The sequence below is a fragment of the Leopardus geoffroyi genome, chromosome D1 (assembly GCF_018350155.1).
Source record: "Leopardus geoffroyi isolate Oge1 chromosome D1, O.geoffroyi_Oge1_pat1.0, whole genome shotgun sequence".
NCBI classification, from domain to species: Eukaryota; Metazoa; Chordata; class Mammalia; order Carnivora; family Felidae; genus Leopardus; species Leopardus geoffroyi.
Window position 1 is genome coordinate 14,088,644 of NC_059329.1, and position 22,836 is coordinate 14,111,479.

Below are 22,836 nucleotides of genomic sequence, written 5' to 3' on the forward strand. Positions count from 1 at the left end.
GTCATCAGCTGAGAGAGAGGACAGGCAAGGGGGACTCGCGGAAAATCTCCGCATATGCCCTCGTCACGATATGGGGCTATGGCGTGTGGTATTTATTGAGCTTTTGCTTCACACCATGTACTAAGCTTCTGACATGCATCATCTTCACATAACCCTCAGAGGTTAGTTATTATATACCCTGTAAACATGGAGAAATGCAGCTCAAGATGATGACACCAAGTGCCCAAGCCTCAGCCTGACTCATTGCGAAGACTTTGCTCTTAACCCAAGGAGGGAGTGGAAGGCGGGAGCTGGGGTGGTAATGGGAGGGGAGAAGGACACTTTCCCTACCTCGTGGTGGTGATGGGCCCAGAAGAGAGTGCTGGCCTAGTTGCCTCCAAGGCCCATGAATGAATGCATTCATCAGTGAGTTGTTCAGATGTTCCCCACCCCTGCCAGGCACCCCCTTCTGGGCCCTGCCTATATTTTGCACATATATCTATTTTAAAAAAGCACTTTTCATGGTCGATTAGGACCAATTATAATGCACCTCATGCTTCCCTCCATTATGCCAGCCAGATTCAGGACACCTAGAAGCATTTCCGTATCCATCTCCTATTAACTGCTGCAACAAATCACTACAGACTCAGTAGCTTGAGACAACTCAGACTTACTATCTTACAGTTCTGGATTTCAGAAGTCCAAAACACGTCTTACTGGCTAGGATTGATGTGTTGCCAGAGTCTAGGGAAGAACCAGTTCGGATTTTGCCTTTTCCAGCTGCCAGAGGCCTCCTGCATCTCTTGGCTTGTGGCCCCTTCCTCCATTGTCCCAGCCAGCAAGGCAGGCTGAGTGCTTCTCACATGGCATCACACTCACTTCTTCTTCTCCCTCCCTCTTCCACTTTGGAGGCCCCTGTGATTGCACCGGGCCCATATGGATAATTCAGTCTACTCTCTGCATCCTAAAGTCAAGTTGATTAATTCCATAGTCACAGGTTACAGGGACTAGAACTTGGCAGAGGGGTGGGGGTGTGGTGGTATTGTGTCTACCACAGTGGATCTAATTTCTAGGTCATAGTCTGCACAAGCCACATCTCTGGACCGTTAGTCTACAGGTCCTTATTGTCTTCAGTCAGTCAGTCAGTCAGTCACTCAGTCATGCATGTATTCATTCAGGAATCTGGGCCTTAGGAACCAGCCCTCGTCTGGCAGTCATCTCCTGCCTCTCCTGCAATGTTATTTTCTTAGTGGATATATTCTTTTGCCCGGAAATCCCGCAGAAGTCTGAAACGAAAAATTATTTTGCGTCTAATCCAATACCACTTCTGTGCTTTGGGAGGGTGTTGGGGGGAGGGTCTCAGGAGGAAGCAAGAAGAGTGGGGGTGAGGGGGGAGAGATACCCACCATTTTCCAAGCATCTCTTGTCCACCCCTTCCTTGTTCAGCATGGAATAGATATAAGGGATGAGTCCTGGTGGGTTGTGAGGTTTTTCCTGACAAACTTTGTTACCAGGGTATTTAAATCATTCCAATTATTCCAGAAACACCCCATTAAGTTTCCCGGTGAGGGCTGCTGAGGAAAAGGGCGAGGAGAAATAGAGGAGGGGCTGAGAAAGAGACATTGCAGTGGGCCTGCCCTTCGGCTCCTGCAGCCTCCGCGGCCATTTGCTTCAAGCAAGGAGGCAGGGGAGGCAGCCAAGGGCAAGAGACAAAATAAACAGGTAGTGTCGGGTCCTGCCATTAGAAATGCAAAATTCATTAGAAAAACACTGATTGCAAAGAATTGATTTGGTAGTGATTTGATTGTCAGGCATACAGTACATCCAAGGAAAATTTTCATTATGATTCAGAATTCGTTAAAAAGAAGACAAGACAGGAAGGCGGCCGAGCAAGGATGTGCTGCTGCAGTTTCCCATTACTGGAGACCGAAGCCTGGCCTGGGAGCTGCTCCCCCCCACCAAGAGGACCATATCTATTGCATTAACAAGGAACTAGAAGGTGGCCTATTGCTTCCTGGGACCTACAGTCTGTGTACTCTACGGAGGGGCACAGACCTGTGGAAGAGGATCCCATCTCGTGGGCTCCATGGAGTTTCCTACTGCAGCCACATTCTCAGTTAAAGGGGGCCACACTCCAGCCCATGACCCCCTCTGCTCCCCACCTCTGACCTTGCTCTCTCATCCCCTGCGGTGAGGTCCTACAGCTGACTCCAAGACCAGATAAGAACAGGGGCTGCAGGGTACCATGGATGCCCAACTGTATGCCACACTGGTCCAGCTTCCCACCCTTCAGCGAGCTTTGCTGTGTTTCCCTCCCCTGGACCCTGCTCTCACCCCAGGCCCTGCCTGTGGTTCTGAGGCTCCTCTTCTCTTCTGACTCACTCTGCAGCCAACTTCTCCCTCCATTAGGTCCCTGGAAAAGCCACGTCTTTTCTGCTTAGGTTTCTGGTATATTCCTTTTGGCTTCTGGTCTTGATTTCATCTTCCTCACCAACATAGATTCTCTGGGAAAACCTTGACTTCTCCTCGGTCCCAACTTTCCAGTCTAGAAGCTGGTCTCCTCAGCTGATTCTAAAGATGGCTTTCCATCTGCTAAAACTGCTTGGATATTCTGTATTTCCTTTACTGAGCTAATTATTCTAATAGGCTCTGCCTCCATGCCTGAATATCAGTCCTGCTATCTTCCATTGCTGCCAACCCCCTGCCCCCGGCCCCCCTGGCCATCTCTGTTCTTCCCTGTTTATACCTGGTACTCTTGGCTTCTTCTCTCCCCTCTTTTACCAAACACCCACCACTAGCTTCTCTATGGCCAAGTGGCCAAGTATAGGATCTTCTCCATCACTCAGCTTGAATATCATCTCCCTTTACGAGGTTCCTTGACCTCCTATCCTAGACTTTCTTCTGTGAAATGAGCATAATAATAGCGACATGCTTACCTACCTCAGAAAAGCAAATATAATCACGTGCTGTGGAAATGCTTTGCACACCGAAGGGCTACTTATATGTAAATTATTTTATTTCTCCAATTCGGGGATTCACAATATAATTTGCATTTTGAAGTCAGCCCTCCACGATTAGCATTAAATATTTAAGAAATACTTTAGGCCAGTGATTCTCAACCCTAGGTTGGGAATAATAGCGGTTTCATCAGTCTGGGTTAAGACTCAAGCAACGTATTCTCGAAAAGCTCCCAGGGAATGGACCTTTGCAGCTGGTTGAGAGCCAGTGATTTGAACTTGACATTTTTACAGAGCCATCACCTACCTACCCCCTGGCACTAACTCTCTCCTCCATCTACTTTCCTGCTGCATCGTCCCATTCAAAGTAGGCCTGTGGACAGAGATTTGTATGGAAGATAAGGAGTCCTTGCATTTGGGGGACTGACAAGAGACGGAGGGGGGTTCACCTCTGGAGGGGGTAGAGCAGTGCTCACAGCCACAGGGAGGCCCACCTCCACCTTCTAAAAGAAACACAGCTGCACTAAGATGCTAGATGACACCTCTGGTCCCCATTTCCTCTTTTAGATGCCTCACTCGCCTCACCATCGCCCTGGCTCTGCCTCTTCCTGAAGTCCAAATCTGACTCCAGCGTTGACTTTCTTCAGTATCCATGTCTTAGCCCTGACCTCTGCTAACAGGTAACTTAACCTGTTCTATCAAGACTAAGACACCAATTCTAAAATGTGCCATCACATTATGTATCACTGAGAAAGAAAAGCATACTGTCCAACTATGGGATGCTATCTATGCTGTCCGTGGTAAAAATCCATTCTGATTTCAGAGATGCTAAAACGTGAACAAATGTAGAAGTGATGAAATACAAAAGTTCATCCACTAACTCCAGCTCTTCCCGCCCCCCGCCCCCCACCATGGATTTGATGTTCCTTCCCTGCTTCTCTGGGGCTACGTGACTTCAGGACTGACTCCTCTGCAATTCCTGACTCCCCTAAAAAGAGGAAGGACAACAGTCCTGCTCCCAATCCATCAGTCATCTCGCATGCTAAAGAGCCGGTCCAAACAGAGCCCTGGGACCAGAGGCAACATGGGAGACCTTCAGACAAGCCCACATTGGAGTAGCCTTTCCCCCACCAACATGAGCAAATAGGACTCACACCATTCTGGAACAAAATGCTAAACGCCAAGCACTGAGCTCAATGCTGGGGGTGCGGGGATAACTAAGACATGCTCCCCAGCCTCAAACATCTTATCTCAGTCTAGACAGATGTTGAGTATAAAACATGGAAAACTACTCTATCATGGCATATGATCTAAGTGGGAGGGTGTTCCTAACTATTTTGGAGGTTGGGTTGAAAGTCAGAGAGGGCTTCATCGAGGAAGTGACCATGAGCCAGGTCTAGAAGAATGAAAAGGAAATTAATAAGCCAAGAACAGAGGAAAGGTATTCGAGGCAGAGGGAAAAATGAATAAGAACCCAGGTATAAAAGGTCAAAGCATATTGAGTTGCTGCTGTGGTCCCAGGTAAACTGCTGTGAGGGTATGCGTGATGGGGGGGGGGGGGCGGGGTGGAGATGACAAGGGATAAAATGGAACCTGGTTATGAAAATCCTGAATGGGAAGCTAAAGAGTTAAGACTTAACTTACCAATAGAAGGTGTGTGAGCAGAAGTGTGGCATGCCTTCTGTGCATGCTTGTGGCACACTTGTTGGCTAAGGACTTCTGAGTGAGCAGGGCTCAGTGACCTTCTGACTCCTGGTCTTCTCATACTACTATGTCATTTCCTAGACTCTGCCCCTGCTGCTGACTCTGGCAGGGCTGAAATTCCAAGGATGGCATATATGGCCAACTCAGAGGGCTTGGCTTGGAGGAAATCCTCAGAATCATTTACTGAGATCATTAGCACTGACCCAGGTTATAGTAACAACACTTACTCCCTGCAGCTCATGGGACTGACATAGAGAAGAATCTCATCAGGACCACTTGGGAAGAGCCAGGGGTTCTGAGCTAGGAGAGAGTTTGCAGAGGGAAAATCAACCATATGCTATTGATCACCAAATGTCACGTTGATCAGTCCTCTAAGGGGCAAAGGCATTGGCTGAAAGGGCTGAGGTGTGTGAGTAGAGCTTAAATGATGATTCTGGGGCATCATAAGAAAAGCCAGTGATCCTTCTGAAGGGTGAAATTTGCTGAAAGGACAGCCAGAAGTGCTATAATGAGTGCAACCATTAATTTTATCATATACTGCAGGAACAGTCACCATGGTGACTCAGGTTTCGCCACAGGGCTGGGCTGCTCCGGGTGACCAAAAAACGGACCCCAATCTATGCTATCCTGTAATTAAAAATTTTTTTTTAATGTTTATTTTTGAGAGAGTGAAAGACAGAGCATGAGTGGGGGAGGGACAGTGTGAGAGAGAGAGAGAGAGAGAGAGAGAGAGAGATGGAAACACAGAATCCGAAGCAGACTCCAGGTTCCAGGCTCCAGAGCCCGACGTGGGGCACGAACCCATGGACCACAAGACCGTGACCTGAGCCGAAGTTGGATGCCCAACCAACTGAGCCACTCAGGCGCCCCCTATGCTATCCTGTCATTTAGAGACAATGTCAGTGAGACAGGATTTCAGAGTCTTAAGGATACTGGTAACAATTTTGCCACCATCAATGTGGTAGGCCCTCACTTCTAGCCAGCAAATGGGGAAGATTAGGAGAATATATGTCTGGGAGGGTATTATGAATAAGATTTGGAACTGGCATATAACAGTCACTTTCACTCATATTGCATCTTTGGAATTCAGTCACGTGGCCCATGTAGATGCAAGGGGTGATGGGAATGTGGTCCCTGTCTGCATAGGGACTAACCCATGACGACTCTACACTGCGGAAGGGAAACATGAATCTTCAGTGGGCTGCTAGCCATCTGCCCCAGGAAGCCTGATGCAAACAAGGAAAAGAGCACTGGACCGGAGTCCCAAGAGTAAATATATGACCTAAAGTAAGTTTCTTTTCCTCCTCAGGCATCAGTGTCTTATCCCTAAGATGGGAGGCTTGGACTTCAAAGCTTCCAGCAGGCTTTGACTATAAGGCTGAAGTTGAGGCTGTACTATTAGTTAGGAAGGGGTTAGTGACCTGAGCCCATGCAAAGTTCTACCCAGTGAGACACTCTCCTGGGCATGGAGTCACATGGCTTTGGGAAGATTGTACCAGGCCACAGTCTCTCTCTCAACCTGACATCACACAAATGGGACCCCAGAGAGGCTAAAAATTGAACGGTCCCCGCAGGAGAGGAAACATTAAAGGTTACATGATTTGAGCCTACACGGGGGTCCAAGCAACATTTTCTTGAGTGGAAAGACACAGGCTGCTAGTCCAGTGACCAAGAAGGCAGACTGCGCCAGAAGCTGGCCTGTCCCCAGGGACCACCAGGATTGAGCAGAAGGGCTCATGCTGCCTGAGTCACAAAAGTGAGCACACTGCATGCAGGCTGGAAATGTCAGAGCTATACAGAAACACACACATACAACAACAACCACATAGAGCATTTACATGGATGGACACCAAGGTCATGTACACACCAGAAATGCACACGTTTGGATGTACACATAAATGGATACACACAGCTGGTGCATACCTGCCCAGGGCAAACAGGAGTAGGCTTTTACACACACAGCTATCCATGGATGGGTATACACACTTAGACACACACAGAGGTGCATTTGGATATTACATCAAAAGCCATGGTGGATACATAATTAGGTACATGTAGATGGATATGGAAGCTCATTGGCACACAGAATTTACACTGATACATGCGCAGCATTCTCATGGATATCCCTACAGTTTTCCACAGATGGAAACACACCCAGGAACACAAAATGCCACCACATAGGGGACTAGCACCACAGGTATACACGCAGACATACACAGAGTCCACACAGAGAAGCATCTCATGCTTAACCATCTACCTTGCACACACACAGGAGGCTAGGAGCTTGTCTTAAATCCTGGTTATGTGTGTTGACTCTAGGCAACTCAGTGCCTCTCTTTAGGCCTTAGAAACCTCATCAGTTAGATAGAGGGGTCAGACTAGGAGATCTCTAAATGCCTGTTCTAAACTGGCTGACAAACATTTCTAATTAAATGAGAAGGCACAGCCCCCATGCATGGAGTGCCTCCAGTCTAATGAGAAGTGGACAAGCACAGCCTGGAAATGACTGGGAGGCACAGAGAGTTCCCAATCTGTGAATGACTGAGGACGGCAGCTATCCAGACAGTCAGGGTTTGAGGAGACAGAGGTGGCACCAGAGCTTCCTTTAAAGAAGACTGGGCTTCCTCAAGTGACAATGCAGAGGTGGACCCAATGGCGTCCAGCCCTTCCGGGGGGGGCATGCTAGCACAGCCTGCAGAGGGGGGGACTCGGGAAGGAGAGGGCGTGGTAACAGGGCTTTCTCCCATGCCTTGGGACAACTAGGAACAGGCACACCTGTCCAAGAGTCCTCTGGAAAGCTGAGAGCCAACACCAGGAGACCCAGTCCTACAGTGAGCTAGAAGAAATGACCGTAGTGACAGGCTGGAGGCCAGTCACTCTACCAACGCTCAGCCCACAGCAGCCCTCTGGCTTAAGGAACTCCATAAAGTGGCCTCTGAGCTGATCTGTACACTCTGTCTTCCACTGTCAGATGACTCATGGCTCCTTGCAGGACAATGCTGGCCAAGATCCAGGAGGAGGGTTTTACAAATTATGAGTACCTGCATCCAAGTAGGCCCACACACCGTGTGTCCCCATGTGAGCGTGCGTGTTTATTGGGTCTCTGCACAGGCGCCTGATGCTGAAAACCTCACAGGTGTAACTGTTCACAAGTGTGTCCTCAGCCAATGAACCTGCTAGTGTAATGCACACTTGAATATGTACATCAGCTGTGTGTAAATGTGTTTGTTGGTTTTTACCCATTCACCCCATTCACTGGGACCCAGATATATCCATCCGAGAGGGAAAATTGTCTTCTGTTCCTGCTCTGACTCATACGATGGGAAGTTCTGCCTTACAGGAAATAGTGGGAAAAATTTCTATTCTCCTCTCTACCTGCCTCCCTTCTCTGACCCACTCCTCCCCTTACTTAATTGGCAAGACAAGGAAAAGACTGGGGCATGGTGTCTACATGGACTAGGTCAGTGTAGAATGGGCACACCCGTCCTCCTCAGAGGCTCCGCTCCGAAGCATGGTGGCCTGCAGGTGTCTGGGTTATTGGTTTGTGACAGCAACCTCAATGCGGAGGGAAGGGCAGGAAGCCCAAGTGGGCCTCCTATCTTTAAATCAACTCTGTTAGCAATAAAGCTAGTATTTCGACAAACTGATGCAGTTGATTACACACACACCCCAATTTCAAAAATGTGAAAATATGTGTCTTTAAAAAGGGATGAAATACAGGAATATTTTGGTACTGTCTGCCTTTTGGGTCTACTTTTCACTTGATTCAGAAACTGATGGGAAGAGGGGTGCAATTAATTCTCGCCCTCACATCTCCAGACATTTGCTCATACCTGCACACGTGGGTATGGAGGTGTTTGCCATCATTACAGCTGGACTGTGGAGCCTGCCCAGCTGTGGTTATTGGTTGTGTCCCCTGATCGCCGAGGACTTGCATTTATTCATGTGAATCACTGGGCATGGAACACCAGCATGTAGAGGTATTTTCACGTGGGGGTGAATGATTTCATGGGTGCCTATATCTGTTAGTGTCATCCTTGAAAGGGCCACTAGCTGTAAACCAGGAGAGACACAAGGAGGGGGCCTGTCTACCTCGCTTCCTCCTCTCCTTGTACTGGTGTCTCCCTTACCAAGAGGAGGTGACCGAGAGGCCCCCCCCAGAGAGACAGGCCCCGCCTTGCCTGTCTGGGAACAACAGGCACAAAGCAATCTAGCAATTAGTAACAATCGTGTCTCTCTGACAAGCCATTATTTCACCAGGACAAAGAAGGAGCTCAGGGGGTTACAAGGGCCAGGAACAAGAAGGGTGGAGGAATTATTCCTTCACTTCTATGGATCCAGAGGGAGTTTGGGACTCTCTCCCGGTCTCCTCCTCCACACCCCCCCCCACACACACACATCTACCTCCCACCCTCTCCTGTCCGCTTTCTCTCCCTTGCCTCTGAGTGCCCAGGCAGGCCTCACTTCCAGCCTTGCAACAGGAATGAAATGGATCAGGCACAAAGGAACTCAGACCAGCCCATGGCTCGGGGCACGACTACAGGAATGGCTGACAGGAAAGACCCGGATTTGCCAGTCCTCTGCCCTTGGACTCAGCAGGACACCTGTTTTACAGAACCGAGCAGGTATGGAGCTGCCTTCTGGAGGACATGCCTCAGCATCCAGCCCAGCACTGGGTCTCACTGACACTTTCTGAAGACAGATGATTCTTAACCCCTCCAGTATTCATGGAGGCTTCTTAGGCACAAAGAATGTTGACAAGAGGACACAGAGGCCCAAAAGATATGGCCCCCTCTCTGGAGGAGCCTAAAGCAAACAGGAAGGAGAGGAAATCTACGCAAATGCCCGCGATACGCAGCGCAGTGGAGAAGCACCATGGAGAGGGAAGCCAACAGATGCCACAGACGATGAGAGACCACGCACCCAGGAAAAACGGGAAATGCTTCAGGGAGAGAGAACACACAAGCTGAATCATTCAGAATGAGAAATAAAGGAATCCAAAAGGAGAAGAGGGGTATGAAGGTGCTTGGGGTCCAGGACATTATGAAGATGAAGGAGGAGAAGGAGAGGATGGCAGTCTTCAATGTCATCAATAAAATGTTCCTGTCCCTTTCTAGCATCTTCTCCTGGGCCCAGACACAGCCACTCTGCTCACTCTGCCTGACCAAGCCCATGCCTCTTTACCTCTCCAGCCTCTAGCCTTCCTGGAATTGCTAAAACATAGAGGTGATCCAATCTGCCCTCCACAACACACAGCCGTTGTGATATGGAAGGAGACAGGTCTTTGGTCCTGGCCCAGTTACAGGGCAGGCTGAGGATAGATGAGAAGTTAATAAAAGGAAAGGAAAAAAATAGTACTTTGCATTTGTATAATGCAGCTTTCAAAGCACTGTTATACACATTATGGCATGTTGGCAAAAAAAGGTAGCATCAGCCACACTGCAAAGATGATAACCAGACTCAGAGAGGTAGGGGGTCAGCCAAGACTCCACAGCTGGCCCAGGCTTTACCTGCTGCCTGGCCACAGTGCCTGAAGGGCACATGTGCACCCACTTTGAGCCCATTCGAGAAGCAGGCGAATGTTCTGAGGAGCTCTCTGTGGTGGGCCTTTCTATTGGTTATCCAGAAGAACGGGAGGGTTGGATGTCCAGCAAAGCCCACGGCCAGGCTTCTCTGTCTGCAAACCTTCCGGAACTGCCAAAAATGTGACCCTAGCACAGCGTCGAGCTGTGTGCCCACCCAGAACACAGTAACCCCAGAGATGCTCCTCAAAAACTGACAGATGAGCCCAGGTGCCCACAGAACAACGTTATGCTTCCCATGGTCTGGCCCAACCCAATCTCCAGGACCCATCCCTGACCATGACTTTTCTTCTGCAGCAGTAGGCTGGCCACCATTCATCCACCAAACTCACCTGCACTCCCTGCCTCTGAGCCTCCTTTCTTTCACCCCTCCACTGAACACCCCTCCCTAGCCTCTCTGTTGACCTTCACCATGCTCTCCTCCTCCTCCCGTTCAGATCAGAATCCTTCTCCCTCTTCACCGGCACTTGCTACCTCAATGGTGCACTTAGCCCAGCCCACCAGGTGGCAGGGTGATTGGGGCTTGCCTCCCTCTCCCTACAGTGGGCTATGGGCCTCAGGGAACCACAGGGCAGCCCTCCTTTATTTCAGCATCTCCCCCAATACACTCACATGCGTGCGCACGCACGCACACACACACACACACACAATACGCACTTGGTTCCTATTTATTGCATGCTGTTTCATCAGAAGGTTACAGGGACTTTCATCAGTGCTGCTGCTGAGCCCTACTTAGTGGTCCATGGGGAGAGCCAGAATGCTGGAGCATTTTCCTGAGCTGGAGGACACACACCTACCTGTCTGGGACAGTGGATCATGGATGGAGTTGTGTATCCAGGTCTGTTAGGCATGGAAAGCTGTGCAGGAAATGACCCACTTGAGAATCCTCCATTAGCACCTCCTCTCTGAATCAGGCCTGCCCCAAAGGACCATTCAGATCCCCCAGAAATGTCAACCCTCCCTGACAGAGGTCTTGACTGGCCCGGAAATCTCCAGGCTGCTTGTACTTGTGATAAGCACAATAAATAAAACAATGAGACCCATTTGAAGGCACTTGTGAGACAGTAGAGCTTTGAGAACTTGACTTTGATGAGTTTGAAAGGCAGAGGAAAGAAAGAATGAGTTTCCTCTTGGGCCCAGATTTGTTTACCCAGCTTCTCAGAAGCCCAAACCTACCAGCTTGGAGGTTTCAAATGCCCCTGCATGTTTCTTCCAGGCTACTATATGCCTGAAGGCACCTGTCTGCCCTGGGCCAAATCCCATGTCAGCACAGAAAAAGCACAGCCACACTGGCTCCCTGGAGGGTCTCTGCTGGGACAGTGAAGGGGGAAGAGGAGAGCCCAGGCTTGAGTCCTGCCTTCTAGGGTACACAGAGGAAGTGGAAGAACTCCATGTAAAGGGAGAATCATAATGTACAGGTGGCTGTGAGATGCAGCCACTGGACCCCCTATGGGCATCCCCTCTGTGGGGGTTAAGAACAGAATCCTGGACCAGGGGGCTGGAATCCAGGACTTGGGCCTGAGTCTGCCTCTCACTTGCCTGGTGCTAAGCTTCTTCCTCTTACAGGGGAGGACAATTTTTTTTCTCTACCCTTCTAGATTCTTTTAGTCTATTAACTAAATTGACACAACACAGATTAACAGGAGAAAGACAAATTTAACTTCATACATAGAGGAGCCCCACACAGACATGAGAGGCTCAAAGATAGGCAGTTGAGGCTGATTCACCATCCTGAGCTGAGGAGAAGGGTGTAGGGGTCTGGGCTTCAAAGGGGAGGAAGAACTTACAGGACGACGAGAAGGGCAAATGTTTGGTAAACAAAAGTTTGTCATGCCATGCCGAGATGACGGGACCCAGACAGGACTCTGCACACACAGGCCCGGTACACCCCCATCTCACCACCCCTGGCCCAGTCTTTGTAGTTATTTGTGCTCACGGCTCTCTTTCTGCATCAGGGCTTCTGTCTAAACTCTTAGACGCAGTGAAGGGGAAGGGAAAAAGCTCTTCCTGAGTCTTTTGGGCCTTGATTATCTTCAGCTCAAAATAATCCACCTGCCAAAGTGGCACGTTTTGGAGAGGCTAGTTCTGAACCACTTCACTTTCGCCGAGTCTCATCTTCAAAAAAGGTCATCTCTGCGCTGCCTCTAGACCCTGCTTTAATTGACCCCATCACTCTGTAAGCAGGTGGCTCCACAGTGGGCTCCTTCCTGACCCATGTCCTCCCCAGTCCACCCCAAGCCAGGGTCATCTGGACTCCATGCTGCAAGGGCCCTGCTTCCTCTCATCTGTCAGCACATCCCGGCCCAAGAACACCCAAGCAGCTGGAAACCTGTAATGCCCTGTGGCATTTCCCCCTCACTATGGTAACTCAGAACTTGTTGCTTGGGGGCCAGAGCCTACGTACTGCCAGAGTTAGTAATAACAGACACCAATACCTCTTTAGTCCTTACTACATGTGAGGCATTTACACACTCTCCTCCTGGACTCAACCCCTTCACCAGATGAGAGAGAACTGGAGTTTAAGAAGACTAAGTAATCTGCCCTCCTGTTGCCTTCACAAAGGGTCTTGGCACTTGCTTCACCCTGACAACAGGACCTCCAGGTAGGCAGCCAGGTGTTCTCGTTTTAGCAAAAAGGAAATGGAGGCTGGGAAAGGTGAAGTGACTTGCCCAGATCACAGCTGATAAGGAGCAGAGCTGGGGTTTGGGTCTAGCTCCCCAACCGCCCTGCCTTCTGATGCCTTCCCCCACCCTGCAGGCCCAGTGGTCTTCTGTAGAGTTGTCCTGGAGTCCCACTCATCCTTGGGGGGGGGGGGGGGGGGAAACAACCTACGAGGGCTGGGGGAGGGGAGAGGGGGCGTGGCCTAACCATAGGCAAGCCACCCTATTAATGCAGCAAAGTGCTGCATCCCTCCCTCCCCCACTGCCGCACACCATCTTTGCCACAGCGAGACAGCCCACGCTGCCTCCCCAGGGCCATTCCACACAGCGCGGCTAGACACTAATTGGCTCCGAGAAGTGATTACTTCAGAGAAGTTCCCATGGGACCAAGATTTCTCAGGAAAAACAAACAAACAAACAAACAGCAAGCGCTCAGGCTTCCCTCTGCCTTGAAAGCTATATGCCTGGAGATGGATCTTCTGCCTGCCTCTAGGTGGGGCTGCTGAGACGGACCTGGGACAGTGGGAGCCACAGCCTGCCCCTGCCCAACTCTGGCTTCTTCCTCTCCCACCTTGGCCCCCTCCAGTCCAATTTCCTCTGCTCTGACCCTGTCTGGAAGCAGAGGCGTTTGAGCTGAAAGGCACCGAGTAATATGAGGCTAACCCCCACACAGAAGCACAGCCTGAGAGGAGACAAGACAGCATGGCTAGTTATCAGCAGAGCTGAGCCCCTAGACTCCACGCACAGCCCCATGCCCCCCTGGGCCACACCCCACTCTCTAAGCAGAATGCCACCTGCCCAAGAACTCAGGAGATTCTGGTTCCCACATCTGGGACATCATTCCTTCCGCACATATTCGCCAATTACCTACTGTGTGCTAGGCCCTGGGTGAGTCCTGGGGTTCCAGGGTAAATGGGAGGTTTCTCTGCCTCTCCAAGCTCATAGCTGTGCCAGAACGTCCAGACTTCCTCCCCACCTGCCCACCTTCTAAAACATAAGGAGCCCCTGGGCTTGCCCTTCGGACTGTTGAAATCAAGTAAAATGTAGAGAGGGAATTCAAGGAGCCTAACAAGCTGAAGTCAGAGGTCAGTGATTGCCAACACAGGAGCCTGGCCCACGGTGAATTTTTAAAACAATGTGAAATTGTATCTGACAGCTAAAACTCAGATTTCTCATTAAGATTCAGATTCCTGGCTCCTCTTGATAAACTCAGGAGATCTGGTAACACGGGGCCCACATTCCTTCCTTTCATTCATTCCTCCTTCAGTGCTGGGGCTGGTCCCCCTCCCAAGTACTGGGGACACTGAGCAGACCAGAGCAATCGAAGTCACTGCTCTTGAGAGGAACCACTTCACGGGGCCACGCAGGGCAGGGAGTGTTGGCTCAGGTTCGTCCAGGCTCCACTACGCCCTAGACCACTTCTTGGGTACGACCTTTGCCTGGCCGCTGAGTTTGTGATCTCCTCCACTAGCCGGGCCGATCTGAAAGGGCAGAGGCAGCAAGCACAGGTGACAGAGGCTGATCTCTCTCCAACCTGTGGTGTGGGTACGCCAGGGGTCATGTGGATATTTGTGCATTGTCCTTTGTTAACTGAGAAATGAGACTGAAAGTGAAGAAAGTTACTTGTGAGTGGAACTCTAGACAGGTGAGGGAGGGGGTAAAAGAAATAAAAGCAAGCAAGGGCTGTGCTCGGCGTCGCTCGGGGAACATGCGGAGGGAGGGCAAAGGGAACGCTGTGATGCCGGGCCCTGTGTGGGGTCCTGGGAGACAGAGAGAGAGAAGAGAGGGGTTTTTAAAGTTCTGCTGTGTGTTAGGAATAAATGTCCCTTTGGCATTTTTCAAACAGCTTCATAAAAGATTAAAATTATTTTTCAATGCTTTTTGGATGTCCATCTTCTGCTTTCTTTGAATGTAATACGCGGGCTGGATGTGGGGACAGAGTATCAGGGAAACAGTGCCATGATAGGGAGGGGCAGGGCTCTGTAGAGCCCCCTGAGAGGAGCGAGGAGTGCCTCTCCTATTCCCAAAGTCAAGAAAGACCCCCAGGGTGGTTCAGTCAGTTAAGGTCCAACTTCAGCTCAGGTCCTGATCTCACGGTTCATGAGTTCGAGCCCCATGTCAGGGTCTGTGTTGACAGCTCAGAGCCTGGAGACTGCTTCTGATTCTGTGTCTCCCTCTCACTCTGCCCCTCCCCTGCTCACGCTTTGTCTCTCTCGCTTTCAAAAATAAACATGAAAAATTCTTAATCAAAAAAAATAAAAAAGAAATGCCCCCAGGGAGAAATTCTTTAACCTAAGACATGGATGAGTACATGCTAGGCCAACACAAGAAGGTGGTGAGAGAAGGAAACGCAAGGAACATTCCAGGCAGTAGGAATAGCTTCGGGAAGGCTTAGAGGGCAGACCCTATAGGATGTACATTTAGTTCTAGGTGACAGGACAGTGTGCGTGGGGTAGGGACATAAGCAGAGATGAGGCTGAAGGGGTAGCCAGGACCCTGCCAGGCCTTCTGAGCTACATGACAGCTCATGGACCACGTCCAATGGGCAATCAGGAGCCACTGAAGCTTTAATCAGGGCGATCATGTGGCCGTTTTGTATTTTAAAATATTTCTCTGTTCCAGAGGAAATGGGCTGGCACGAGGCGAGGCAGAGGTAGGCAGACTAGGAGGCTATGGGAACATATCAGGCAAGAGACAATTGTGGCTTGCACTGGGTTACCGGTGAGGGGAACAAGAAGTAAAGTTGGATTCCAATGGCCAGTAGGAGAGGTCAGGACAGTGTGATCACCTACGACACATCCCTAGAGCCTGGCACGCTTGGTGACACGCAGCGCAAACGTAATGACTATGTACTGAATGAGTGAGGAAATGAACGGAAGACCGAGCAATGAAGCAAATACCGGTACGTAAGCATTAGCTTACTTAAACCTCATCCTTCTTTGCATTGCACAACGTTCAAAACCAGTGGCTACCAATTTCTGAAGGCTTACGGTGCACCCGGCAACAGTATGAGGCGCTTCTTATACACCATCCCTGCGCGATCTCTAAGACTCACAAAACTCCTACGTGTAGATGCTTTTATTTCCATTTTGAGGGTCAGGAGACAGACTACAAAGTGATGTAGCTTGCTCACGTTCACCTGGGAAATAAGAAGCAGAGCTAAATTCTCACCCAGATATATTCTTTACACGCTACACAGACTCTCAGAGTGACCCTTCCTCATTGAGCTGCCCCAGGGCTCAGCTTCCCCCTCTTGCCCCCCCCCCCAACTTTGTACCGTGGGTAAAAAGGAACAGCTACCAGCAAAACAAACGGTTGCAAAACATGAACCCAAAGTTCCTGAACATTTGGTTCTGAAATTCCATCAGTCATCTTCGTCATCACCAACACTTCATGAGCACCTACTGTATACCAGCTACAGTGCCAGACAGTAGGGATACAAAGGAGAAGCAGATATAGTCTCTGTGGTCTAGTGGGGAGCAGGAGTGATTGAAAAGTGCCCTAGGGTTTTGCAGGAGTGCGTGCGAAAGCTCAGAGCACTGCCCATGCTGGGCACATCTAGGGAGCCCAGGATGTGGGGTCTATGAGGGACAGTGGCAGAGGAGAATGGAAGGATGGATGGCTGAGCCCCCGGATTCGGGCCATAGCAATGGGGTCAGAGAGAAGGAGACAGAACTTAAAGATGTTTCAGTGACAGGCCAGATGGGATGGTGACCCCTTGGTTATGATAATGAATAGACCACTGCCCACCTGGAGGTACTGGAGAATCTGGGCATTTCAGCCAGAGCAGCTGCCCAGCAAAACCGTGTCCTCCACCCTGCCCCAGTGTGGCTGCTGAGACATGTCACTGTTCCCAGGGCCAATCCCTAGGAGCAGGCCAGGAGGACGAAGAAGGGACTCAATCTCCACCCCAACTCCCTCGACATACACAGCTTCTGTTCCTTTTCCTGCTCTCCTTACCTGTCGAAATTCACAAATCTGATCAACTCACTTGCCCTGAAACCAAATAACTCCGTCTTTGGCTAAATAGAGAAGAGGAGATTGAGGATTTGAAGAGACACTTATTTATCTCTTTACCAGACAGTCTAATGAATAATTTCATGTTTGCAAAAGCTCATTTTGAAATTTGAAGACAAGAGATATATTGCCAAGGCGGCTCTAATACTGCGACATTAATTTTGCACTGAAAGATTTACTCAAAAATTAGATTTTACAATTTTAATGCCTCCATTCTTTTCTTTAAATAAGCTGTGAAATACAGTTAATTAGACTTAAACCCTGGAAGCTTAGACGTTTGAGCTTTGGTGTAAGCTACAAAAGAAAGCAAGCTTTTTCACTTGCAAATTAAATCTAAATTCATTACACGCCTAAACCTATACCACTTGCAGAAATCCTAGTGGGCTGAGGAAGGGTCTTCTTAAGGCTCCACATGTCTCCCTACAGAATCCTGGCTGCAGAAAATGAAAGCAGAGACAGACAGGAGGCAGAAAAGACAGGGTATCTGACAAAGCTGTCTTGGGCAATGTTAGTGTATTCTTTGGAACATCAGCCTCGAGAATTGCTCCCTGGGGAAAAGAAGGTGCCGTGCTCAAAAAAAATTAGGGAGATGCCACACATCGTGTTCCCTTCTTGGAAAATCAGAAGGTTCAAAGAAATAAAACAAACAAGCTAACAAACAAAAACTGCCTAACTTTGTTTCATCCAGAATTTCCCAAACATATCTGACAGCGAAGCCATTGTTGTCAAAACGCTTCATACTCAAGTCTATCCACTGCTTCACAGAACACAGTCTGCTCTGGGCTCCAGCTCCTTCTTAGACATGGCCTTGGAGACCCAGCCCCAACCTTCTGCTCTCTTCCACATTGATCTCTTCCGTGAGAGCTGGGAAAGGATCACATACACAGCCGGCTAAGAAATACACCATTGAATTCACAACAGGCTGAGGAGTTTGGGGCCCAAGGTAGATACAATACAACTACTCAGCAAAGTGATCATGTCTTCTGGACACTGCTTAACACATTTATCAGAGAAACAAACAGTTGAAAGGTGTCAGGAAGTGCAGGGACCTTTTAGCCCAACCTCCCACCTAATGCCAGAATTCCTTCTGCAAAACCTGCGCTGGGTTCGTCAGCGCTTGAGCCCTTCTCAGGACAGGGGACTCAGCCGCTTCCGGGGAGTCTCCCCCGTCCCTGGACAGATCTGACGTCATATGTGGATACAAGGCTGCCTCCCAGTGAGAACCACCCCTGGCAAACTTATCCAGGACCCTCCCAGGTTGGCTCCAAAGTAGCTGGATTAGAGGCTCCATTCCCAGTAACTCGCAGGATTTCCCCATCCCTAACTTCCATTTCTGAACCAAAGGCCCTCTTCCCAGCTACTAGCTTGTGCAAGATTCCAGGGCCACTACTTCCTCTTCCTTCTGGAGACCATTGAGAATCTAATGAATCTAGCCAGTCTTCTTCCCAGAATGATCTAATGTTAGAAACTTCACAGATGCCTCGAAGCCTGTCCGTCAGCCCTGTCTAGGACTCCCTGGGAGAGGCATCTTGGTCTGATTGCTGGGGTTGGCTGAGCCTAACCAATACCAATAGACTACGGGGAGTTTTCCAAGTGTCCACTTTCATCTTGTGTCCTTTACAACTCAGGACTCCACCCTTTCTGTCCACCGCGTATTATTCTGTTCAGGACAGAATTCATCTTTGGAGAGCAACAATAAAAATGAGCACAATAATAATAATACGGGCGCCTGGGTGGCGCAGTCGGTTAAGCGTCCGACTTCAGCCAGGTCACGATCTCGCGGTCTGTGAGTTCGAGCCCCGCGTCGGGCTCTGGGCTGATGGCTCAGAGCCTGGAGCCTGTTTCCAATTCTGTGTCTCCCTCTCTCTCTGCCCCTCCCCCGTTCATGCTCTGTCTCTCTCTGTCCCAAAAATAAATAAACGTTGAAAAAAAAAATTAAAAAAATAAATAAATAAAATAATAATAATTCCACGTTATTTTTGCAGTTTACAGAGTGGTGGCATAACTTTATTTAATTTACCCTTCACCAAAGCCCAGATCACAGGAGTTCTCTTCTGCTTTTAACAAAGGAAGCAATAAGCTCAGACAGACTGAGTGATGTGCCCAGGAACGGAGCCAAGAGACAGGTTCCCTGAGTCGTAGTTCAGTATCCTTATAAAATATCACATCGCCTCCAAATTAGAAACCCTAAATCCCACATTTTCATACAGTACCCATTGTCTTTGGAGTCACAGAGGGGAGGAGAGGCTATTTATTCTTTGCAGAACAAGAGAAAAGACCAACAGATTATTTTGTATATGACAGGACTAAAAAGAATGTTTTGGATTTTAAAGTGCTCAGTTCAATACCGTTATTGAACATATAGCAGTGAACTCTGAGCAAGAGACCACCTCTGGAACCAACAGCAGAGCCAGGGACAGGGCACTACTTGTAGGATGGCCTGGAGTCACCCACACAGAGCGCTCGGCACCTGGTACACACTGAGCAGATGTTCGACTAACGTGGAATGTGGACCACGAAAGCTAAACAGGTCTTCCTGGAACAGGTAAGATAATTGGGCTCAGGAAGCAGTTGTAGGTGTGGGTGTGTGGAAGACAGAATGAGGCCCATTCTGACAGAATGTGAAAAGGTGTCCAGGCAGGAAACTACAAAGTGAACCATGGGGAGCAGGGGGGTGGCAGAGAAGCTCCAGTCTTGAGCAGTAGATGTTGCATGGGTCGGGGGAGCAGAGGGCGGGAGATAAGGCAGACTGGTGCTTTGGAGCTTGGATTCCTCTCTGAGGCCAGAGGGAATCACTGAAGGCTTTGGACTAGACTGATAAAGGGTGATGGTTAATCAGCTGACTAAGACTAGAAGCAGAGAGAGACCAAGGAGTGGTCAACACGGAGGTTTGCGACAGGGGCCGGTAAACTAATCTTAGTCTTATGTGAGTCTGTCAAACAGCCCCACCTTACTCCCCATCTCCAGGCTCACCTCCCGGCCTCACCTACAGTGCCCAGGGAGATGACTGGGCCTCCATGCTGGGCCCCCTTCTAAGATTCCCATTGTAATGGACTGACTTGTGACACAGTCCTAATCTGACTCTGGGGTGCTTCTTAACCCCAGGATAGCCTTCCTGGGAACTGGTGCCCCCTGTCCCCGGGACCCGCCCTTGGTTGGACCAAGATGCCAACCCTGCTATATCTAACTCATCATGTTGAAAGCAGCAGTATAACAGTGACTTTCCCGTGACCTCAGATTCACTCACAGGAGTGTTCAGCCTCTTGCCGACCACAGGCGAGGTGCTGTGCTAAGTGCTAGGGAGAGTGCAGAAGCAGGTACACTGAGTTCACAGCCTTCAGGAAACTTGCAGTCCATACAGAAGATAAGCAATATATAAGAATGACATTGGTAGGGGCGCCTGGGTGGCTCAGTCTTTTAAGCATCTGGCTATGGCTCAGGTCATGACCTCAATGTTCATGAGTTCAAGACCTGCATTGGACTCTGTGCTGACAGCTCAGAGACTGGAGCCTGTTTCAGATTGTATGTCTCCCTCTCTCTCTCTCTGCCCCTCTCCCACTTGTGGTTTCTCTCTCTCTCTCTCTCTCTCTCTCTCTCTCTCTCTCTCTCTCAAAAATAAATAAATAAGCATAAAAAAAAAAAAGAAAGACAACATAAGGTCAAGAATGATTCAAAGAAAGGGAGAGGAGCCAAGATGGCGGAACAGCATGGAAGTTTTTTGCGTGACTTGCGTCCCCAAAATACAGCCAGACCAACCCTAAACCATCCTGCACACCTAGAAAACTGATCTGAGGATTAACACGACAATCTGCACAACCTGAACCACACAATTCAGCAGGTATGCGGCGCAGAGAGGTGAGCTCGGGGAGACAGAAGCCACGGAGGGCAGGGAGCTGTTTTTGTGTGTGGAGAGAGGACGGAGACAGGGGAGAGAGTATAGGAAAGGCACCCTCCCCAAAAGCAGCTGGAGAGAAAGCGGAAAAGTGGAAGCAGCCGCAGGGACTGAACCAAAAAGGGAGAAAGGAGAGGGGTTAAATTCCATTAGGACTAAAACCAGGGAGCGCAGAGGCTGAAACGGCGCGGCTCCATACCTGGTGGTGCTCTGGTGGGAAGGGCGAATCCCCAGGAGCAGAGCGGAGTCCAGGGTTCTTCGGGCCACACGGAGAGAGGCAGTTCCCCTGCTGCGAGGACATCGGGTAGAGGCTGTGTGGGTCCCCCAAAGGCAAGGCCCCAGTGGACCCGGGAGAACAACCACGTTCGCTGGCGCTGGAACGAGGTCGTTAAGGGTGAAGCCTGGTGCCAGGTGTGTGTTGTGGTTTTCCGTAATCCGGGAAACGCTGCTGCTACATGATCCCGGGAACTTTCTCTGGAGGGGCTGGCACCCGGCCGCAGTCTCTGGGCAGCAGCAGCAGCATGGTCCTGCGAATGTTCCTGGGTGTGGCCGGTACCCGACCATTGCTCGGTGAGACCCTCCAGCAGAGGGGCAGAACGGGTCAAAGCCGCAGTCCCTCAGAAGTGAGGGGTCGGAAACAAAGCCGCATCTGAGACAAAACTCAGGAGGGAGGTACTTCCTGGGGCTTGGTCACGGACTGTGTAAAAGTGGAGAGTAGATGGAAGCCGAAGACAAAGGACTGGTGTGCGATTGCTGATCTTGGAGAACAAAGTTCCAATACTTGACACTGGGTGGCTGGGTGACACCATTTTCACCAGTCCCACGCATGCGCATATGCACCTACAAGCGCTGCAGCGATCCATGCCCCCCCCCCCCCGCCCCGGTAAGCTAAGCAGCGCCATCAAGAGGAGAACGGAGCCATTACACTAAGCCTAGCTCAACTGGGCCAACCTCGCTCTTCAGGAACACAAGTCTCTCCGCCTGCTTAGTTTATGGACTATAGAGTGATTCATAGTTTGACTTACAGGGGAAAACGAAGTAATTTCAGTTGTATTTCAGTCTGTTCACCGGTCCATCTATTCAATTTTCTCTTTTTTTCTTTTTTCTTTTTTCCTCTTTTTCGTTGCTTTTCTTCTTCTTGAATACAGAAAGAGAAAAAATTCACTTTTATTTTCAATCTTTATTAAAAATATTTTTCTTTAATTTTTTCTACTATATTTTTTACTTTTGTGTAAAATTTGTCAATTTCTATTTAATTTCCATCATTTCATTTTAGTCTACTTTAGTGTATTCATTTTTTCAAATTTTCAAATGATTTCTTTTTTCTCTCCTCTGTTTTCTCTAATCTATCAACCCCTTTCAAAACCCAGACCAAAACACACCTACAATCTAGCATCATTTATTTGATTCCTTTTGTGTGTGTGTGTTTTCAATTTTTTAATTTTAATATTTTTTTAATTTTAATTTTTTTCCTCATTAATTCTTTTTCTCCCTTCAAAATGACGAAATGAAGGAATTCACCCCAAAACAAAAGGCAGGAAGAAACGACAGCCAGGGACTTAAACAACACAGATACAAGTAAGATGTCTCAACCAGAATTTAGAATCATGATAATAAGAATACTAGCTGGAGTCAAAAACAGATTAGAATACCTTTCTGCAGAGATAAAAGAAGTAAAAGCTAGACTAGTCAGGATGAAATAAAAAATGCTATAACTGAGCTGTAATTTCAAATGAAGGCCATGGCGGCAAGGATGGATGAGGCAGAACAGAGAATCAGCAATATAGAGGACAAACTTATGGAGAATAATGAAGCATAAAAAAAGAGGGAGATTAAGGCAAAGGGCACAATTTAAGAATTACAGAAATCATTGATTCATTAAAAAGGAGCAACATCAGAATCAAAGAGGTCCCAGAAGAGGAAGAGAGAAACAGGGGTAGAAGGGTTATGTGAATAAATCATAGCAGAAAACTTTCCTAACCTGGGGAAAGACACAGACATCAAAATCCAGGAAGCACAGAGGACTCCCATTAGATTCAACAAAA

General features: G+C 49.0%; 1 long non-coding RNA gene across 1 annotated transcript in view; it reads right to left on the reverse strand.

Annotated features, from left to right (window-relative positions):
- LOC123600696 overlaps nt 1–21,260 on the reverse strand; it is a 313,135-nt gene extending 291,875 nt beyond the window's left edge. The window contains exon 1 of the long non-coding RNA XR_006713750.1: nt 20,991–21,260. This is a non-coding gene — a long non-coding RNA (uncharacterized LOC123600696). The remainder of the gene's footprint in view (nt 1–20,990) is intronic.
- Nucleotides 21,261–22,836: the final 1,576 nt, after the last annotated feature.